General features: G+C 44.2%; 1 protein-coding gene across 4 annotated transcripts in view; it reads left to right on the top strand.

The window, feature by feature from the left end:
• Positions 1 to 20350, top strand: part of FAM13A (family with sequence similarity 13 member A) — a 2868510-nt gene that overhangs the window by 1034449 nt on the left and 1813711 nt on the right. The window lies entirely within an intron of this gene.

Raw genomic sequence — 20350 nt, 5'->3', positions numbered from 1 at the left:
TTTCCCCAAGGGGGAGCCCCGCCGTGAGGCGAGGGAGGTAAGCCTGCTCCGCAATACCCTCTGTAGGGGTAGAGGCAAGTGGGGCCTCACCAGGCGAGACACCCCCTTAGAGTACAAGGACTCCTGTTTCCTGTAAGGTACTACCTCAAGTGGTACGTACTGTGGGCTACATGGCGTGTTCTACTATACCAGACCCTGTGAAATACCAAGACTGGGACAAAGCAACTATAATACCAAACCCTAAGAAATTCCAAGACTTGGACAAAGAAACTACAATGTCAGAAACTGTGAAGTATCAAAACTGGGACAAAGAAGCTCCTAATGGATACTGTTATATTATAAAGAAGGGTCTTGTCCCTTTAAATCGGGATGACCAATGCACTGAGACAAGTATGTGGATAAATGTGCATCCAGACAGACGAACGAGCAAGAGAGAACCGCGAGCGAGAGTGAACCACTTATGTCAGCAGGGGAAGCCCCCTAGCTATGTCAACTTTGACGGGGAAGGAAACCCAGAAGCCCGCAAGTTTCAAACTTGATTAGCTTTGCACTTTGGTGTGCCTGAGCCATGGCAAACCTAAAGCAGGCGAGAACAAAGGGGCAGGAGGCCAGGATATGGACATGAGGTCCAGGCAACATTGCTGATATAGCCGGCACTAAGAAGCCGCAAGGTGTACGGTTACGCTATGTAGGACCGGGACACCGTGAAGAGAGCAGAAACTAGAAGAAGAGCAAAGTCGAAGGAGAAAAGGTGTTGGCACTTCGCGGTCTGGAAAAGGGTCTCAGCTGGAGAAGGCTCCCGAAGACATTCTCCAACCGCTACAAAGGTAACAGGGAGAATGGAAGGCCCGGGAGGACCCAAGGTGATCATTATACCATACAGTTAACTCCTCCCACTAGAAAGTCTGAAACTAAGTTAAACGTGAAGCAAAGGAAGAACCAATGTTATAACTTCAAAGAGACATTTTTTTTTTCTTTTTTATTTTTTTCTTAGTATGTCATTAAATTAAATCACGGAAGAATCAAATACAGAAAGGAATAGTGAACCAGAGAACACAAATCAAAATTATTCAATTAAAGAACATATCAATAAACAAACAGCATAATCAAATGATCCCGCCGACATACTAAGAACATTTTCATTTTTGTAAACAATAAAAGAGCAAAATACAACAGTCAATAAAAACATTTAACATAGAACATACACACAAACACCAACAACACACATACTTTTTGGGGGATTTGGTTTAGTGTCTAAGTGAGAAGAAAAAAAAATATTATCTTTCCCCTCTTCTTTTCCCCTTCCCTATCTCTTTTCCTTTCCTCTTCCTTTTCCCACTACACCATTTTTACCCACTCCTCATACTAATCCACAGCCTATATAGTCAATCATACAAGGCATTGAGTGGACCTCAAAACAAATTGTACACCTCTTCCTTGTCTTTCTCTCTAAATGAGAACTTTTCAAAATTCGATAAGATGCGCAAATCAACTAACCAATCTTTAACTGTAGGCTTCTTCCTAGTTTTCCAAACTCGCAGGATCAGTCTTATGGCCACCAATAAAGCCTTATTTATCCAACCACTATATTTCAAAGAACGCCTACACCTACCTCGATGTAGAAATAAGATAATGTTCCCACCCGATCTCTGTAAAGCTACATCCAAAATTAAATCAATTCTATCAATCACATCAGTCCAGAAAGTCCGATCTCTAGAGCAATCCCATAGAAGATGCATAAGGTTACCAACATCATTTCCACATCCCCAACATAGATTATCAGTTTGTAACCCCAGTTTTTACATTTTAACTGGTCGCAGTACACCTTACCCACCACCTTCTGTCTAATCAGGCGCAAGTTCAAATCCGTACCCACATTGGCACTTACCCTAAGAATATCCTTCCATTCCCTGTCCGTAAAATACATATTTAGATCATCCGACCACACCATTCTCAATTTATCCCATCCCGCAACATGTTTATTTTCCAATTGCATAAAGGTCATATATGTACGCACACAATACTCCTTTCCTGTAAGCAATTGACACAGTGCGGGTTTGATTCCCAATGAATTGCCAATCATCCTTTTCCTAAGATAGATCAGGGAGCTCAGGTCTTCATATTTTTGTCTTTCTCCCCTATATATCCCCTATTGTCAAAACCCCCTTCCAAACCCAATTTTGCCAAATCAAACATCTATTGTTTAATTGTAAAACCTCATTGTGCCAAAGAGAAGCATCTTCACTAAAACCATACGACTGGCTATTCTCTCCAAACCACCCCTCCAAGGTTTGCCTGGTTGCCACTATAGACTTCAACTTTAATCTATTAACCGACATATTGCCCATGGTATAAAGGCTATTTAAACGATACGGATTGCAAACCCCTCTCTCCATGCGTAGCCATTGTAACGCTCACCTGACTCCTACGGAGGCGCTGGCCTGGTTCACGCTGCTGTGACCTCTTCTAAGGTGATGCGCAGGGTTCGGATGACGTACAGGGCCCCCAAATCTGGCTTGTCTGGCTCGCAGAAGTATCCTTCTGTAGGCGAAAATAGGGGATTAACTGTCTGCGGGGTAATGCAATCGGCCTCCCACTTTCCCCTCTCACCCTCCTCGAAACCCTTCTGTGATTCCTCGTAGCGTCTCACCTTAGGGTCTGGAAGGACGAGCTCTCCATCCTGCTTCTGATGCAGGGGCGCGTTGGTATCCAGTTACTTCACTGGATTTTCGGATTGGTGAGAACCAAACTTGCTTGGCTTCCAGGTAAGTTTTTTGATAAGAGATTCCCCTTTTGTCCATGCATTAATGTACTAATGCTAGTGTCTTTTTCCCCATAGGGGCCGGGGTACGGAATGCCGGGGAACAGGCACCGACCCGAGATGAGAGGTGAAATCCTTGTAGAAATCAGGTAAGTCTTTAATGAGCGTTTTTTGGTAATGTCTTTTCATTCGCTCATTAACGCTGATGTCTCTTTTTCCCCTTAGGGGCCAGGGTCCGGAAATGCCAGGATGCGGCGCGGACCCAAAATGATGAGGGAATGAATCAACCGGTAAGTCTTAACATGGAGATTTAGCTTTCCTTATTTCCTTCTCTCTCTCACCTTTTGTTCTTGTCTTTTTCTCCCTAGGCGCTGGGGCGTGACTGCGAATCCGGATGATCGCTGCTGAACATGGAGGCGCCCTGTAAAGGTGAGTGGAATGCGGCGCTGCAGCGATCGACGCGATGAGCTTTTAAATAAGTCTTCCTTTTCAGGATTGTCGGCGAGATGTCTCCGGGATGCGGATTTAGCAGGTAAGGACTTTTCCTTCTTCTGTTCTCTTCTTCTCTTCCTTTGCAGGTGATCCGGGATGCGGGCAGGCGTGGCAGAAGTCAGGATGCAGGAGCAGACACGGTGAGCGTCCAGCTGCTAGATGCAGAACAACGCGAAGCACGTGTGGCTGTTCGGGTCGGGTTTAAATAGCCTTGGAAGAAGTTCCAGGTATGTATCCTTCCTCCAATCAGGTATGTATCCTTCCCCGACCACGCCCCGGATGGTAAATTAGTCCCACAGGTAAAGTAGTTCCTTTCAGGCCTCAAGGAGGCCGGGATCCTGCAGCATGGTCTGCATCAGGTAAGTGCACCCAAGCACTCCCATAATGAGCCTGGCGCCTATGGCGCCAGGACTGATGTCTTTTATGAGCCCGGCGCCATAGGCGCCAGGACACTGTCCAAAGGGCCCCTATATGGGGTTGCTGGGTCCTTCCTTGGGGACTGGATGTCTGCTTTCGCGGACGCAGGGCTTGAACCGGCTCCCCGGAAGCGGGCATCATGACAGCCATATAGCACCTGCAAGGTCATCATTCATATAATAATAAGTACCCTTCTTGCGCAGGAACGCCTTCCAGTACTTATATAATTCAGGATATCCAAAACCTCCTTCATCCACACTTTGCATCAGCATAAATCTAGGGATCCGCGGCTTCTTGCCCAACTCCCACAAAAAACATTGAAAAATCTTTTCAATTTGCATAATCTGTTTTTTGGAAATCAATAACGGAATCGACTGGATTATATATAACACTTTTGGTAATAAAATCATCTTTATCGCATTTATCTTCGCCCATAATGATAAATGAAGTCTTTCCCATCGTCTTATTGGATATATAATTTTATCCACTAGTTTTTATATTATATTGCATAATTTTCCTAAAATTACCAATGATATACACACCAAGATATTTAACATACTCAGGGGACCATTTGCATTTCCATTCCTTCAAAATATCTTTACTACACTCATTAGACAATGGGAATATCTCAGTCTTATCCCAGTTTATTTTATGGCCCGAAATCTCACCCACTTCTTCAAACATCTGTTTCTGAACCAATCCACATTGTTTAGGATTAGACAACAGGACCAGCATATCATCTGCATAAGACAATACTTTAACTTCCACACCTCCAACACACAAACCTTTAATTTCTCCACATTGCCTAATATAAACCGCCAAAGGCTCAAGTGCTAAATCAAACAAAAAAAGCGATAAATGGCACCCTTGCCTCATGCCCTTGGATAAAGAGAAAGACTCCGATATTAAACCATTTAAAGTCACCCTTGCTTTAACCTCCTAATGAATACACTTAATCATTGTCATAAAGGTTGGTCCAAATCCCATTTTTAATAAAGTGCATTCCAAAAACCTCCAATTAACACGATCAAACGCTTTCTCCGCATCAAAAAACCCAATTATCCCTTTCGATTTTTTTATTATGATGTATTCCAATGACATCTAAAGCAGTCCTGATATTATCATATCCATATCTGCCCGGGATAAAACCCACTTGAGACTCATCCACTAGATCACCCATATTAACCATAGGCCTATTCGCCCAAATGTTTGTAAATATCTTGAAATCCACATTAAACAGCGAAATAGGTCTATGATTACTGCACTTCCTGTGATCTCGATCAGGTTTAGCAATGACAGTAATCATCGCATCTGTCATTGAATCGCATACCCTTCCTGACTTTGAAAATTCATTAAAGAGGACACATAAAATAGGCGATATTTGCTCAACAAATTTTTTATAAAATTCCGAAATAATCCCATCCCGCCCTGGCGATTTTCCATCCTTCAATTGCAATATTGCAGGAGTAACCTCAGCCACATCAATCGCAGACTCTAGAATCTATTTTTTGTCATCTCTAAGTCTTAAAAGGTGAACTTTATCAAAAAAAGACTGCAAGTCCGTTTCAGAAGGATGTCATTGTTCCTTATACAACTCTTTATAAAACAATCTAAACTCTTCACAAATATCTTCACTCCTATGAAATACCTCACCTCTATCATTTGCAATAGATGGAATACACTTGTCCACCATCAGACCATTACGTTTATTTGCCAGAAGTCTACCATTTTTATCCCCAAATTCCCAAAAGCGCTGCTTTGTATAAAATATACTCTTCCCTGCTTGTGAATGCAAAAGCATCTTTAACTCTTCTTCCAATTTATTCAATTTATGTTTCATGCAAACCTTCCCTACCTGTGCACAATTCCTTTGCAAACCCACAATCTCCTTCTCTAATTTTTCAATCCTTACTTTATTTTTCTTTTTAGCATGGGAAGTTCTACAAATCAATTCACCCCGTAAAACCGCTTTAAAGCAATCCCACACAATCTTAATGTCGGCCGATCCACTATTTTCCTCAAAGTATTTTTGAATAAATTCATCCGATCCCACATTAATTAGAGGGTCATTAAGTGAATTCGCTTGCATTCTCCATCTCATATTCTTTTTATGAAAACCATGTAAATTGATTTTCAGATCAATGAGTGCATGATCAGAAATACACCTCTCCCCAATACTTGAACTAAACGTCTGACCAACCATTCTATCACTAATCCAAAAAAAAATCAATCCGAGAGTATGAATTATGGACTGGCGAATAAAAGGAATATTCCCTAGCTCTTAGATGATGAACCCTCTGAATATCAACCAGATTATACTTAAAAGCAAACTGTTTAGATTCCGCACTTAATTTCTCATTATTATATCTACAATTGGACTTTCTGTCCACATCACTACCTATCACTAAGTTAAAATCTCCACCTAAAATAATCACCTCTCCCTCTATTTCCCCCAAAAGATCATCCAATTTCCTGAAAAAAAACCATATCTGGGGCACATGTAGCATATACTGTCCCCACAGTAAGTTTCTTCCCATTGTGTAAAATATCAATCAGAAGAATACGACCTTCTTGATCCTTTACTGTTTTCTCAATCTTGACAGACAATCCCCTCCTAAATAAAATACTAACCCCCTAGACTTAGTATCATAATAGTTCGATACCGCCTGTGGGTAATTGCGAGTAGTCAAATAATCCCCAATCTTCTCATTCAAATGAGTCTCCTGAAGAAACACTATCACCTTTACTCCTCCATATCCGTGCCAAAACCTACCTTCTTTTAAACACGCATACAATACCCCTAACATTCCATGAAACAAAGATTAAAGGATCAATAACTCACCACTAGAATTATCTGCATTTCACATAATTACCATCCCATCTATTGACACAGACTTGTCTCACTAAATCTATCAGCGGAAGAGAAATGAAATCCTCCAACCTAAGAACATAAAAAGTCAAAAAGAAAAAAGAAACATTTGTGATAAAGAAAACCCCACCCCAAAACACATAAAAGACAACAAAAGACACACAAAACACACATATCTACCAGTACCAGAAGCCCAACCACCATCAGGCTTATAATAAGTAAAAATATATACACACCAATACCTATTCAGAACTATACCTAGCAGGCAACCTAGGCCAAATTCTACAACCTATGAATAAATATCCTACCCTACTTTAAGCCATAACAAACCAAGTGTACTCCAAAATAATTAAATTGAAGCCGCAGAACCTATCACCATAAAGTGTAAGACCAATCAACTAACAACTTCTTAACCATTGATCCACAAATTCCACAATACCTCCACTTCAAAAATACAACAGGAAACCCCCCTTCCGCTCCCCATAAATCATATGAATAAACTTAAAATCAGAAACCCCTGCATTGTGACATATTATCCATCACTACCACACCTATCTTACATAAAACACACTCACAGACTATGCATCCAACTGCACCCAAGTACACAAAATCAAAATCACATCCAACTCATACCTTCCCAACCACCAACCAATTCTAATCCAAGAAATTAACCTTCTATAATCCACCAAACAAAAACACACCCATCTCCAGACACGTCAATTAGACATCGGTTGTTCCATATAATTCCTAGAACAATCACAAAATCATATCCCCATGGCACACAGCATTCACCAACACCAAGACAACCAAGTCAAGGCATGTTACAAAAAGCAAGCATTCCACAAAAACTACCAACAAGCCACCTTGAATATCACATATGATGACTCAAGCCAACCCATCACACCATTATGACACGAACATTATGTTATGTTTCTGAGAAACAGTTAGAAACTGCTGGAAAGCACAAATACCTTATCAACCCCAACTACTATACCATCCAAAATTTAGGTAATCTGCAACAGGATATCACACATGAAAACCAATTACAACTAATATGCCGTGCAAGACCAATCGTGAAAGGCCCACAAACAATCTACAAATCGTAGACAACCAAAGTAATATCCCATATCCAAATCATTTGTTGCAATCCCTCACAGAAACAAAGTGAACCCTCCCCCACACACAACCATCTATCATATATTTGACGATTTAACAAGAATTGAACAACCAATGCAAGGAAGGCAATTGGAGAAAACATACAGTGCATTGTTCTGCTAATATACATAAATACATCATGACAAAAGTGGACCAGTCTAGAGCCGACCCCCACATGTCAAACCAAACAAAAAAGGGAAGGCAAAAAAACGCTAATAATTAATGATGGCCAAACTAAACAATGAATCGCTGATCAGAGAATGCATATAATGAACCCAAAGATCAAATGGACGGTTAAATTACGATATCTATCAAAAGCATGCTGTACCATACAATGACTCCCACAACCAAGCCATTTCCAGTCTATCTGACAAGGGTCAGCCCCAGACCAGTCCACAAGAACAATCAAGCAATCCCTTGAGAAAACAATAGGCCTGTATGACCCTATTCTTAATTCAGTAAAGTCCCAGATAATTAACCCCAGACCCAAAGTTCCAAGAATAGTAAAAACAAGCGCAATATCTGCCTGGTTCTCTTGCTGTCTCAATTGCCATAAAATGAAGACCCATAGATTGTGACCCGTGTTATCACAGGTGGTCTGGACATAATGTATACAGGGCAGGACCAATGAATTTCAGGTCATGTAATAGATCTTCTCAAGTCAACAGGAGCTTCCTACATATTAGAATGAGTGGCATGTTACCTACACCCTCAACCCCCATTTAATGAGACTTAAATATCAGATATTGAACGTCACATCCATAACAGTGAGGGAAATAGTAGAAGCCAGGATGAATGACCCCTGCTTCAATAAACCAGCCAATGAAGAGAAACATCTGATCGCAGGGTGTTCCCGAATGAAATGAAGGAACATTAATCACCATTGGACTGTCAGTGCTGAAGTCAAGCTGCCTATACTATTAATAAAGCCTGACCCCCAGTTGATCTTTGCACCTTGTAGGTGAGCCAATATATATGCATGACCCATCAAACCACTTGACTGTCAATTACTCCATGCATACGTGGATGTGTAAATCAGTTCAGAATTCCAAGCCAACAACATGGAGCATATTAAGACTTGTAGGTTCATATGATGTCATGTTCCTTCATCTAAAGCGCAGGCAACAAGTGGAGCACTCTGTATTAATCTTGGACACTTGTATATCGAAGATCGGCCATATCACAGCTATTCATTGGAACCCTTCACTTACAATCCAGTTCCATTGTATTTCCACGAAGAGTGCAGGCCACATAGTAGTAAGGGTACACAATGACATAAATCAGAAATGTATTCAAGTACCAACTGCAGCCTACATAGTCAGTTGTCCACCAATGCAAAAAGCTGACAATGTGGCCCGACCCCCAAAACCTTCCAGATCAATCAACTGTAGATACATATCACGAACCAACTTGCCCCAGGTCATCTGGAATCATGCACTGTAATAGCATACCCCAGAAGGGCAACGGGGAACCATGCTGGGTGCATGCTGGTTGTCAGAGAGTGAGTGTCCAATGTTGGCTCACTGGCAGTCCAAACAGGAGGCGAATAGGCAATCCAAACAGTCCTCCCACTCTTCCATTTACATCCAACTGCATGACGTGGTAGAAACCCTGCAGAGTCCTACAAACTGTCCAGACATCAGGATACTTTGCTACATCCATAAAGTGGATAAGCCGTGCCGGCATGAAGAAGGGAGAGCAGGGAATGCTGACACCACACGTAGATTAAGTAATTAGCCAGTAAACAGTTACAGAAGCAGAGAGGAGGTATGCAAGCATTCAATGTGCAAATGTTCCAACAGCTTGTCAATCTGCGCACATAGCACACACCACTCTTTAATCCCCAATTCAGTCTCCTCGCCCCACAGCAGACATGCTGCAAGCAACAGTTGATACACCTCCACATAATGAGAAACGTGACTGGATGAGCCGTTAGTATCACCGGTACTGTGCACAATGAGAGTTACCTCACAAGCCGCAAGGGGCTCCGGATCGTTGCCCTGTGGATCAGGAAAGACAATAACACCAACTCACTCCTCCCGTGCTCCGCGGGTAATGAGGCAAAACACGTTGCTATTTTCTTTTTTTTGGGTTTCCACTGTAAGCCACGCCTCTCCGAGGGTGGGGGCTCCTAGATCCAATTATGCATGAGGAGTGGCAGGCGGCTGTTCCGGGAGTCGCTGCGCCTTCCCCATAGGTGGGGGGCCATTCACTCAGCATGAAACGTGCCGAGGGATGCTCGCCCCCCCCAAAGGGTCAAGGGTAGGGGCTAATCACTCTCAACATGCGCGCAAAAAGCGCCGTGGGTGACAGATGTATGGAGATCGATGACCATACACTGCCCTCACAGAGCCCATTGCAGTACATAGAGCATACGCTCACTCGAATTGCCATCAAGAAACGTACTTTCTGACAATCCACGTAGCCATCACGTCATACAAGGTGCTTAACTCCGAAACACAGTGAGAGGGAGGAATTCTTAGAGTTTAGGCAAGAATTTACCATATACTTTGAAAGTGAGTCAGAGGTTTTAAAACGTTGTAAATAGCAAAAAAATGCTGGCAGCCATCTTAAAATAGCAGAGTACACTAAGCAATTTCTAATGAATAATAATAATAAAATGCTAACTATTTAAAGAAAAAACCCACCAAGCCAGTCTTCAATCAGTGTAGACAGGTCTCCCCTTCTTTTTTCTCATCAGATTAGCAGTTTTAGTATCATGAGAAGTACCTTCCATTGGATCAAGATTCAAATAAGTTAAAAAAGCCTCTGCAGCCTTACAATCACTAAATTCATGTACCTGACCATCAATTACCACCTTCAAGATGGCAGGAAAGACCATGTAGTACTTCAATCCTTTTGCACAAGCTTTAACCTTAGCCTTATCAAACGCCTTCCTCTTCTCCAGAACATCTGAAATCGACAAAAATCATAATCTTGTTTCCACACCAAGCAAGATCCTTGAGTTCACGTGCTTTCTTCAATATAAGTCCTTAACTGGAAACCTCAAGAACTTCACAATGATATGTCTTGGCCTTTTACCCAATGAAGATCTGCGACCAAGTGCCCGATGTGCCCTTTCAATTTCCAAGTTCACAGCAGCATCCAGTTTCAGTATTTATGGCAAGTTATTGAGCAGAAAATCCATCAGGTTCCTTTCAGCATTTTCAGGAAAACCAACCAGAGATTGTTTCTTCGGGAGAAGTTTTCTTGCTCTGACAGTTTAGAGGTTATTTTTTCATTAGCCATTTTCAGATCTCTGATTTGATCCATCAGTTTCAAAGTCCTCTCATCCACAATTGTAAGATGTCCTTCAGCTGAATCCACTCTCCTGGTGACTTATTCAAATCTCTCCTCTGATTTAACAAGGGCTATTTTTATCTCAGCCATGTCCTGCTTCAAGTCATTAAGCAAATCCAAAAGCATGTCCTCTCTGCCTTCTCCTTTGTTCTCCTTGTTTTCTTGTGAAGCTCCCTTCTGCCTTTTAGCTGGCTGGGCAGGTTCAGGAGTACCTGGCACAGACATTTTCAAGTAGGGTTGTCAGTTAAGGCCTAGGACAGGAGCACAGCAATCAAGCTGCCATTCCCTGGGCTGACAGTTCTAGAATCCCAAAGAGAGACATTTTGAGCAATCGAATAATAAGGAAAGAGAAAAATGTATAAAAATATCATGGCAAAAGGGGAAAGTAACTCTACATCCTGTACAAAACCAATGTAAGCTTAAAAGGGAAGCAAGATATAGAAAAGAGTTTAGAGAAAGTATACATTTGAACCACACGGCAAGTAAAGCCCAACACATCTCATCCGAGTTCAAGGATACGTTGGGAACCACAGTCAAGAAAGGAGAACTAATCAGAGAACCCCAAGAGAAACATTCAAAGCCTAATAATCAATTAAAGAACTGAAGAATTTGATCCAAGAAGTCAGCAGAGACTATTTGCGATTACTTAATAAAAATGACCTGCACTAGAAGTACCCTCAAGAGAAGGGAGTCATTCTCTTACCCTAAGTTAGTTTTTATAGTGGTAGGGTCAGAAAAGGGCAGTTTTGGACAGCAGAATTATTCCTTTTGAACATTCATGACTCACTGATGAGCACCATAGTTAATTACATAGGCAGGGACCACCCATAGTGATAGGGCTTTATCCTTTTACTTTTATTAAAACCTTTGCCACCATGTCTTCAGTGAGTCTGTGTCCTCATTTTGACTCTCCACACAGGATACAATGAATCCCAAAACGTTCTACTGTGACAAACCGCCCTGCATTGATGTAGAGATGGAGGATCGGGTGACCACGGAGGAGTGGGGGAGTTAGGGGAACAGGTAACACCACCCGCTGAATGATGCAGGACCCAGGTGGTCGTGGGGCATATCCCCTGATAATACTCCCACCTATAAGCCTGCCTGCCACTTGTCAAAAGACCCCATCTGTTATCATGGTACATTTATAGGATCCTGTGCAGCTGGTAACATGGCAGAGGGAGGTAGAGCCACTCGGGGAAAATAAGAGACACAGACGATTCCCAACAACATGCTCTTGGCACAAGTTTGCGAGTCCTGTAGCCAAGCCAGCTTGTTTACCCAGTATTGGAGCTTGCAAACCCAAGCCCAGTCCGACATATTTTACTGTGCACTTCCAGGTCTCTAGGCACACTGAAAGCTAGACTTCTAAAATTAGAAAATCAAAGATGGTGAACAGATGCTAACGCTGAGAAAACTCAGACCACAGAACCCAAAGGGACAGAGCTAAAAAAACATAAGTGAAAGACTGCCCATGTGAAGGACAGGCCCAGATCTCAAATAAAGACCTGAACCCTTATCATCAGGACTGTCCACTTGGACGGGATTAGGGCAGTATAAACGGCCGACACGGAAAAGTGTTGGTGTACGAGTTTGGAGTGAGCAGGAGAAGTATTGCGTTGGAGGCAAAAAAGAGACTACTTTGAGGAAACTGGAAGGGGGGAGCAGATATGACTTGAATGTATTTTAAAATGTGTTTATTGGCATTTCAATAATCACATACATCACAATTCAGTATTGCATTGTCTTAGTAAAAGTAACTCCACAGGATAAAAGCAAAAAGGAAACAGTAAAACAAACAACTAAGCTTGCATTCAAAGTACATTCTGTCAGTGAACATATTAGTGCTGTGTTGTCTTGATACTTGAACATCGACAAATGTTGTGCACCCTATCCCCATTTGTGTTTTGGGTTTTGGGATCTGTCCCTACTGCTACACCCACTGGAAACCCCATATTACTGTTACATTCAGGGTGGTTTGTCATCCGAGGGATGAAACATTGTCAAAGTGAGTAGTTTTCATGCTTCAAAGGCATAAACTGAGTTATCATCATGGGTCCGCAAAGCCCCAATCCACGCTTTAGTCTCAGCTGCACACCAAGTCTGGAAGTCATTGCGCCACTGTACATATTGTGGGCCTTTTTAAAGTTTCCATGCCATAGCCAAGTGCCTCTTTGCCAAAACACATGCAAGGTCCATAAATGTAACTTTGTGTTTGTATTTGCACAGCCTGGAGTATATACCCAATAAAAATGTGAGTGGGCTCCAGTGGTATCTGGTAATTCCAGCCGCTGTACAAGCCTGTTCAATTTCAGCCCAGAACCCCTGTGCCTTAGTACACTTCCAAAGCACATATATTGTCAGCGCCCTCTTGTTCACACCAGGGACAAGCTGATGTAATGGTTTTTAAAAAAAAATAATTTTTATTATTTGAACAATAACACTCACCAAAACAAGTCCAACAGTGCATGTCATGATTATCGAGCATCAAACATATTTCCATAAGATGGTCACTGTATTCCTTTTACCCTCCCCCTTAACTCAAGCTTACTTCCCTTCACTTCCCACTTCTGTTCCTTCTAGAGGTTCATCTTCATCTGTATTTCCAGAACAGTCCTGATCATCTGGTAGACCTTGGGTGGATCCATACAGTGTGGCTACTAAGTGTCTCCAAGCCATTAGGGGAAGCGCCTGCGTGGGTCCGCCTACGCATCTGATAATTAAGAAGAAGAAGAAGTAGTTTCAGTCTCTCCCCCCCCCCCCCCCACCTCTGCTAGCCGCCTCATACCATACCACTGTTTCGGCATCTGCCCATTTCAGGAGATCATGCCCCCACACCGCTATTTTGGGTCTATGGCTCGCCTTCCAACCTATAGCAATTATACGCTTAGCCAGTATGTATGCCAGGTCCTTCAGTTTGCTCACGTGTCTCAAGTTGCAGGGTCTTACAAAGCCCCCACCATACATGCCCATACGGATTCCACATCCAGCCGTATCCCTTTCTTGGTTAGCCGGTGGGCGACTTCGCCCCAGAATCTCCCAATCTCTTGGCATGCCCAGAACATATGTACCATCCCAGCGTTCACCTCCCCGCATTTAGGACATGCCTGTGTTTCAGTATTCTTAAATCTGGCAACCCTCTGACGGGTCATGTACACCCTATGAGTTATATATAGTTGGATCTGCTGCAACCTTGCATTTCTGGACACCTTTTTGTGATAACTCCGGGCCCTTTCCCATAGCCCATCGTGCATTGTCACCCCCACTTCCTCCTCCCAATCCTGTCTCAACTGGGTCACCTCCTTTCCCACCCTAGATATCAAGAGTTCATAGATTCGGGAGACTTCATGTCCTCCTTCCGAAATGTCATAGAATGTTTCTACAGTTTCATCAGGTTGATCTGTAAGCACCGATTCAGGCCATGACACTCTCAGCCTCCGCACCATTCTGATATACGTAATATATTTTCCCGGGTGTGGTCCGGTTTCATCTACTAGCTCTTCAAATTCCATTACTTTTCCTTCTTTCCATAGGTCTCCCAATGTTGCTATACCCACAGGTTCCCAGTGCAAATGAAGTGGATGAAAGGAATGAAGTAGACGCATTGGATGAAACAAATGCAGTGAATGAAACAGATGAAATGGATGCAGCGTATGAAACCGATGAAGAGGATGAATCGCATGCAGTAGGTGTAACGGATGAAGCGGATGGAATGGATGAAGCGGATGGATGAAGTGGACGGATCGGATGATGTGGACGGATCGATTGATGCGGACGGATCGATTGATGCGGACGGATCGGATGATGCGGACGGAAGGATGAAGTAGATGGAGCGAATAAAGTGGATGGAACGGATGGAGCAGACGATGGACTGATGGAATGGATGGAACAGATGGAATGGATGAACAGATGGAGTGTATAGAACAGATCGAGCCGATAAAGCAGAAGTAGTAGATGGAACAGAAGGAGTGGATGGAACTGATGGAGTATAACGAAAAGTTGGAACGGATAGAGCAGATGGAATGAACAGAGCCGACTGGAGTGGATGGAACAAATAGAGTAGATGGGACAGGTGAAGTGGATAGAATGGATGGAGTGGATAGATCTGATAGACCAGATGGAACGGATAGACCTGTTGGAACAAACCAAGTGGAGGGAATGGATGCCGTGGAGGGAACGGATGCCGTGGAGGGAACGGATGCCGTGGAGGGAACGGATGCCGTGGAGGGAACGGATGCCGTGGATGGAACGGATGGAACAGATGGAGTGAATGGACCGGATAAGTGGATGGACCAGATGGAGCGAACGGAATTGATGGAATTGATAGAAAACATGGAGTGGAAGGAACGGATGGAGTGAAAGGAACGGATGGAGTGGATGGAACGGATGGAGTAGATGAAATGGATATAGTCAATGGAACGGATATAGTCGATGGAACGGATAAAGTCGTTGGAACAGATAGTCGATGGAACGGATATAGTCAATGGAATGGATAGAGTGGATGAAACTAATAGAATGGATGAAACGGATAGAATCGATGGAACGGTTGGAGTGCGTGGAACGGTTGAGGCGCGTGGAACGATTGAGGCGCGTGGAACGGTTGAGGCGCGTGGAACGGTTGAGGCGCGTGGAGTGGATGGAACGGATGGTGCGGATGGAACGGAAAGGACAGAATGGAGTGGATATGAACGGATGGAGTGGATAGGAACGGATGGAGTGCATGGAACGGATGGAGTGCATGGAACGGACGGAGCGCATGGAACGGACGGAGCGCATGGAACGGACGGAGCGCATGGAACGGACGGAGCGCATGGAACGGACGGAGTGCATGGAACGGACGGAGTGCATGGAACGGATCAAACGGATGGAGTGCTTAGAACGAAGGGAGTACATGGAACGGATGGAGCGCATGGACCGGATGGAACGGACGGACCGCATGGAACGGATCAAACGGATGGAGTGCTTACCACGAAGGGAGCGCATGGAACGGATGCAGCGGATGCAGCAGATAGAACAGATGAAGTGAGTAAAACACATGGGCAGATCGAATAAATAAAAAGGATGGAACAGATGGGACACACTAAACAGATGGGAATGATGAAATGAATCAACAAATTGGATGGAGCAGTTTATGAAGGTTCGAATGATGGAATGACTAGTAAACTAAATGAGGAACCAGACGAAATGTATGAACAGACGAAGCTGAATGAAGAGGCAGAGTAAATAAAAGATAGAATAGATGGTACTGGTGAGCGCCCGATTTCAGGCGCCTTACTGAAAACCACCATATCACACCACCATGCTTACTCTCTCCTATACACCACCACTCAACTAGGACACAGCGATACTATGACACATTCGGTATAGCTGTTCTCATACTAACACCCGCCACATACTCCTCATAATCCCAATTAAACACAGCTAGCTGAGCACACACCGCTAGCCTAAGCGTCTCCTCGGGCCTAACACAGACAGAAATCATTCTGGGTATCAACCCACCAGAATGAACACATATTCCTGACCTCCCAACCACCACACCTACAGCTAAGAAGCAGCTATCATACAAGTGCCACACCAGCTGCACACAAATCCGGTGCACCCACGCACCTTATGTGTCTCTCTCTCTCTCTCTCTCTCTCTCTCTCTCTCTCTCTCTCTCTCTCTCTCTCTCTCTCTCTCTCTCTCTCTCTCTCTCTCTCTCTCTCTCTCTCTCTCTCTCTCTCTCTCTCTCTCTCTCTCTCTCTCTCTCTCTCTCTCTCTCTCTCTCTCTCTCTCTCTCTCTCTCTCTCTCTCTCTCTCTCTCTCTCCCCCCTCTGACTTGAACTGCGGTTCCCGAGGGTGTTCAACCTACCAGCGCCTTGAGATCATACCAATGATACATAAGGCGCTATATAAATGCAAAGTAACATATCATCTCTTTCAGAAAGAACGGGGCACATTCAGATCTTAACAGTCTGGACTCCGCTGTGGGGTCTTCTGACAGCCATTTCGCCTTTCGCCACATACTTTAGTTGACTGGCCAAGTGGTAGATCTCGAAGTTGGCCAGTTTTATATCCCCCTTATCATACGTGTTTTGCAATTTCCATAAGGCTATCCTATTCCTGGTGTTGTGCCAGATAAAGCCTCTACATAGGCTTTGTAATTTACCAAAGAAACGCCTGGGTATCATAAAGGGGATGTTCACAAAGAAATGCAACAGCTTGGGCAATGCGACCATCTTCAGCAGCGGCACCCTCCCCACCATGGCTAGGGGGAGCTTTGCCCAGAATCTCATGCTATTCTCCAAGTTTGCTACTGCCCTCTCTGTGTTGTGTATACTCGTCTTCCACTTTGTGATATATGTCTACTCCCAAGTACCTAAAGGTTCTAGTCTCCCAGGGTATCTGCAATATTGGTAGGTTCTCCTGCAGGATCCCCGTATATCTACCCAGAGGGAACAGGCTCGATTTCATGGGATTAACTGCAGTCCCAGAGAGCGATGCAAATCGCTCCATTACTTCCAAAATATATTGCAGGTTCTCCTCTGGATATTTCAGGTATAACAGTATATCGTCAGCGTACAGTGATATGAGGTGTGGTCCCCCCTTCGTATAAATGCCCACTGTTTCGTATTGTTGTCTCAAATATATCGCTAGGGGTTACTATGCGAGGATGTACAGCATCGGGGACCAGGGGCAACCCCGTCTGGTGCCCCTACTGAGCTGCCATTTTTCCGAGATAGTCGCCCCATCTTAACCCTGGCTATTGAGGGGCTATACATCAATTTAACCCATTTTAGATACCCAGGCCCTATTCCGTATTCCCCCAGGGCTGCCATCTAGGTTCTCTCTCTTCTGCGCTATGCTTTGGCAATCCTATATCCTCTAGTGTCCACTATCTCACTCAGTTCCCCCCCCTTCCACGTCTCCATACAATTGCTGGTAGAGTTCAAGGAACCAGTTATTCACTCCCTCTTGGGTGTCTAGTATTTGACCATTCTTCCAGTTTATTGCTCTGATGGCTAGTCTGGGCGACTCCTTTTTATATAACCATGACAACAGCCTTCCTGGCTTGTCCCCACCTGCATGGTGCCTTTCCGTATACTTTTTATAGTTTAAGTTACACAGCCTCTCCCAGTGCCCCCCACACGCCTGCTGTTATTTATGTATAGCTTTGGCGGCCTCCGGGGAGCTATCTCCCTTATTCATGATTGCTTCTAGTTCCACTTTGGCTTTTTGTAGTTCCTGGATTATTCCGCCCTGGAGCCTTTTGTATTTTGCTATAGCTGATCCCCTCACCACCACCTTAAAAGCCTCCCACAGAGTGCCCGGTGAGTCCACGCTTCCGGTGTTCTTTTCAAAATATTCTATGATATCCTCTTTCAGGTCCTCTCTGAACACTGTCTTACAGTGCCTCAGCTCTGAGCCGCCATGTGGGGTTCTTTGCTCTGGGGGGCAGATGTTGCCATGTTATGATCAATGGAGAGTGGTCCGAGAGGACCTTCGCTTTGTATTCTGCCTGCACTCCAGTCATCTCAGAAGAGACAAACATGTAATCTAGCTTTGTGTACAAGCTGTGTGGAGCCACATAGTGCGAGTAATGTCTGTCTTGTGGGTGGCACAATCTCCATATATCTTCTAGTTGAAGTTCACCCACCAGGTTCCTCAAAGTTTTGGTGGCTGGAGTGGGTGTGTTTCGTTCCTCATCTGATCTATCCATTCCGTAGTCCAGCGTACAGTTAAAGTCACCCTCCCATATGACTACTCCTCCCAGTTATGGGCAGACTTTGCAGTACAGGGTCTTGAAATAGGCTACATTATCTTGGTTGGGGACATATGTGTTGATAATGCACACCACTTTATTTTATCCGAGTCCGATGTGGTCTGTATTAGCTGAAAAGGTACATGCGGGGTGATCCAGGTAGTTACCCCCCTAGCGTATGCCGAATATGTTGCCCCAATTGTGGTCCCCTTCCATTTTCCCTGTATCACCTCCTGTTTGTCCTTCTTGAGGTGGGTTTCTTGTAACAGAGCTATATCTACCTTCTGCCTCCTCAGGTACATCATAATCTTGTACATCATAATCTTGAGCCCTCTTAACATTCCAGGTAAATATCTTGAAGTCTCCCATTATCAGCCATATCCTATCCGACCTCTATCCCTTCTCTTTTGTGTCGTGCGCAATAGCGTGCAGGTGTAAGCTCGTTCCCAACTAATTCCACTGCAAACTCCCCAACTCCCCTCCCTCCCGCCTCCCATCCCAAACTTTTCCCCAGATCCATCCCTGGATCTCAGGTGTCCCCGCATTTGGTCCTGTCCTGGCTTAGCCGGTGCTAGGAGCCCAGCAGGGGGTTACCGCACTATCGGTAACCCGACTAACCTATCTAATGGGGTATGAGTTTGGGTTCTCTTTATCTCCCGCTTTTGCTATAACAACTCTGCCCGTCGCTGCCTTGCATCCTAAATCTATTATCAAGTCCCAATGTCACAGTTTATACAGCACCTCAGCCTCTGGAACCATTTTCTCGTTAATCCGTACTGCTCTCCTTCTGATCATCTGCTCCTGTCTGACACTCCTTCGCTTCTTCTGGGGTCTCAAAAAAAATAGCTCGGTTCTTAAGGACCACCTTCAGCTTTGCCGGATACATCAACATGTATTTGTAGCTCGCATCTCGCAGTCTCCTCTTCACTGTTCCAAAGTTCAGTCACTGTCTCTGCACCTGGAGTGTGTAGTCCGGGTATGCGGTGATAGACGTGGAAGCCCTTTGTTTTGTACCTCCTTTGCGGAAGTGTTTCAGAATCTTTTCTCTGTCGCGATAGTTTAGTATTTTGGCAATGAACGGTTTTGGGGGGATACCGGGAGGGGGCCTTCTTGTCAGAGCCCTATGCACTCTTTCTGGTCTCAATATATTCGGTGGGGTTCGGCCCTTATTGTCCCTCCGGGAGTCCCACAATACGTATATTGTTACTCGGTGCGCGTCCTTCGGCTTCCTCAGCTCTGTTCTCCAGGTTGCTCACTTGTTGTTGCAATGCGATGTGCAGGTAGCTGTGTTCGATTTCACTTCTTTCTTTGTTCCGCAATTGTCCTTGCATCCTGTCGTTGTAGATTAATGTCCACTTGTACTGCATCAATTTTAAACTCTAAAGACTCTGTCAGTGTGGTCATTGCGGCCTCCAGTTTAGTTTCCCATGTCTTTTTCAGATCTGCGATAGCCTCTAGTATCTGCTGATCGCTGCGTGCTCGGGATGTTTCCGCCTGAGCACTCCTCTCTTTGTTCTTGGACCCCTCCATTGTTTGTGGTGTTTTAGTAAAGTCCTCGATTGTGGATTGCTTCCCCTTTGTCTTTGGCAGCTTGGATGCCATCGCACTATGTCTC

Source organism: Ambystoma mexicanum, chromosome 6q, assembly GCF_040938575.1.
Source record: "Ambystoma mexicanum isolate Mex_15411 chromosome 6q, UKY_AmexF1_1, whole genome shotgun sequence".
Taxonomy (NCBI): domain Eukaryota; kingdom Metazoa; phylum Chordata; class Amphibia; order Caudata; family Ambystomatidae; genus Ambystoma; species Ambystoma mexicanum.
The sequence above is the reverse complement of the archived record's forward strand: the minus strand, read 5'-3'. Positions and strand labels throughout refer to the sequence as shown.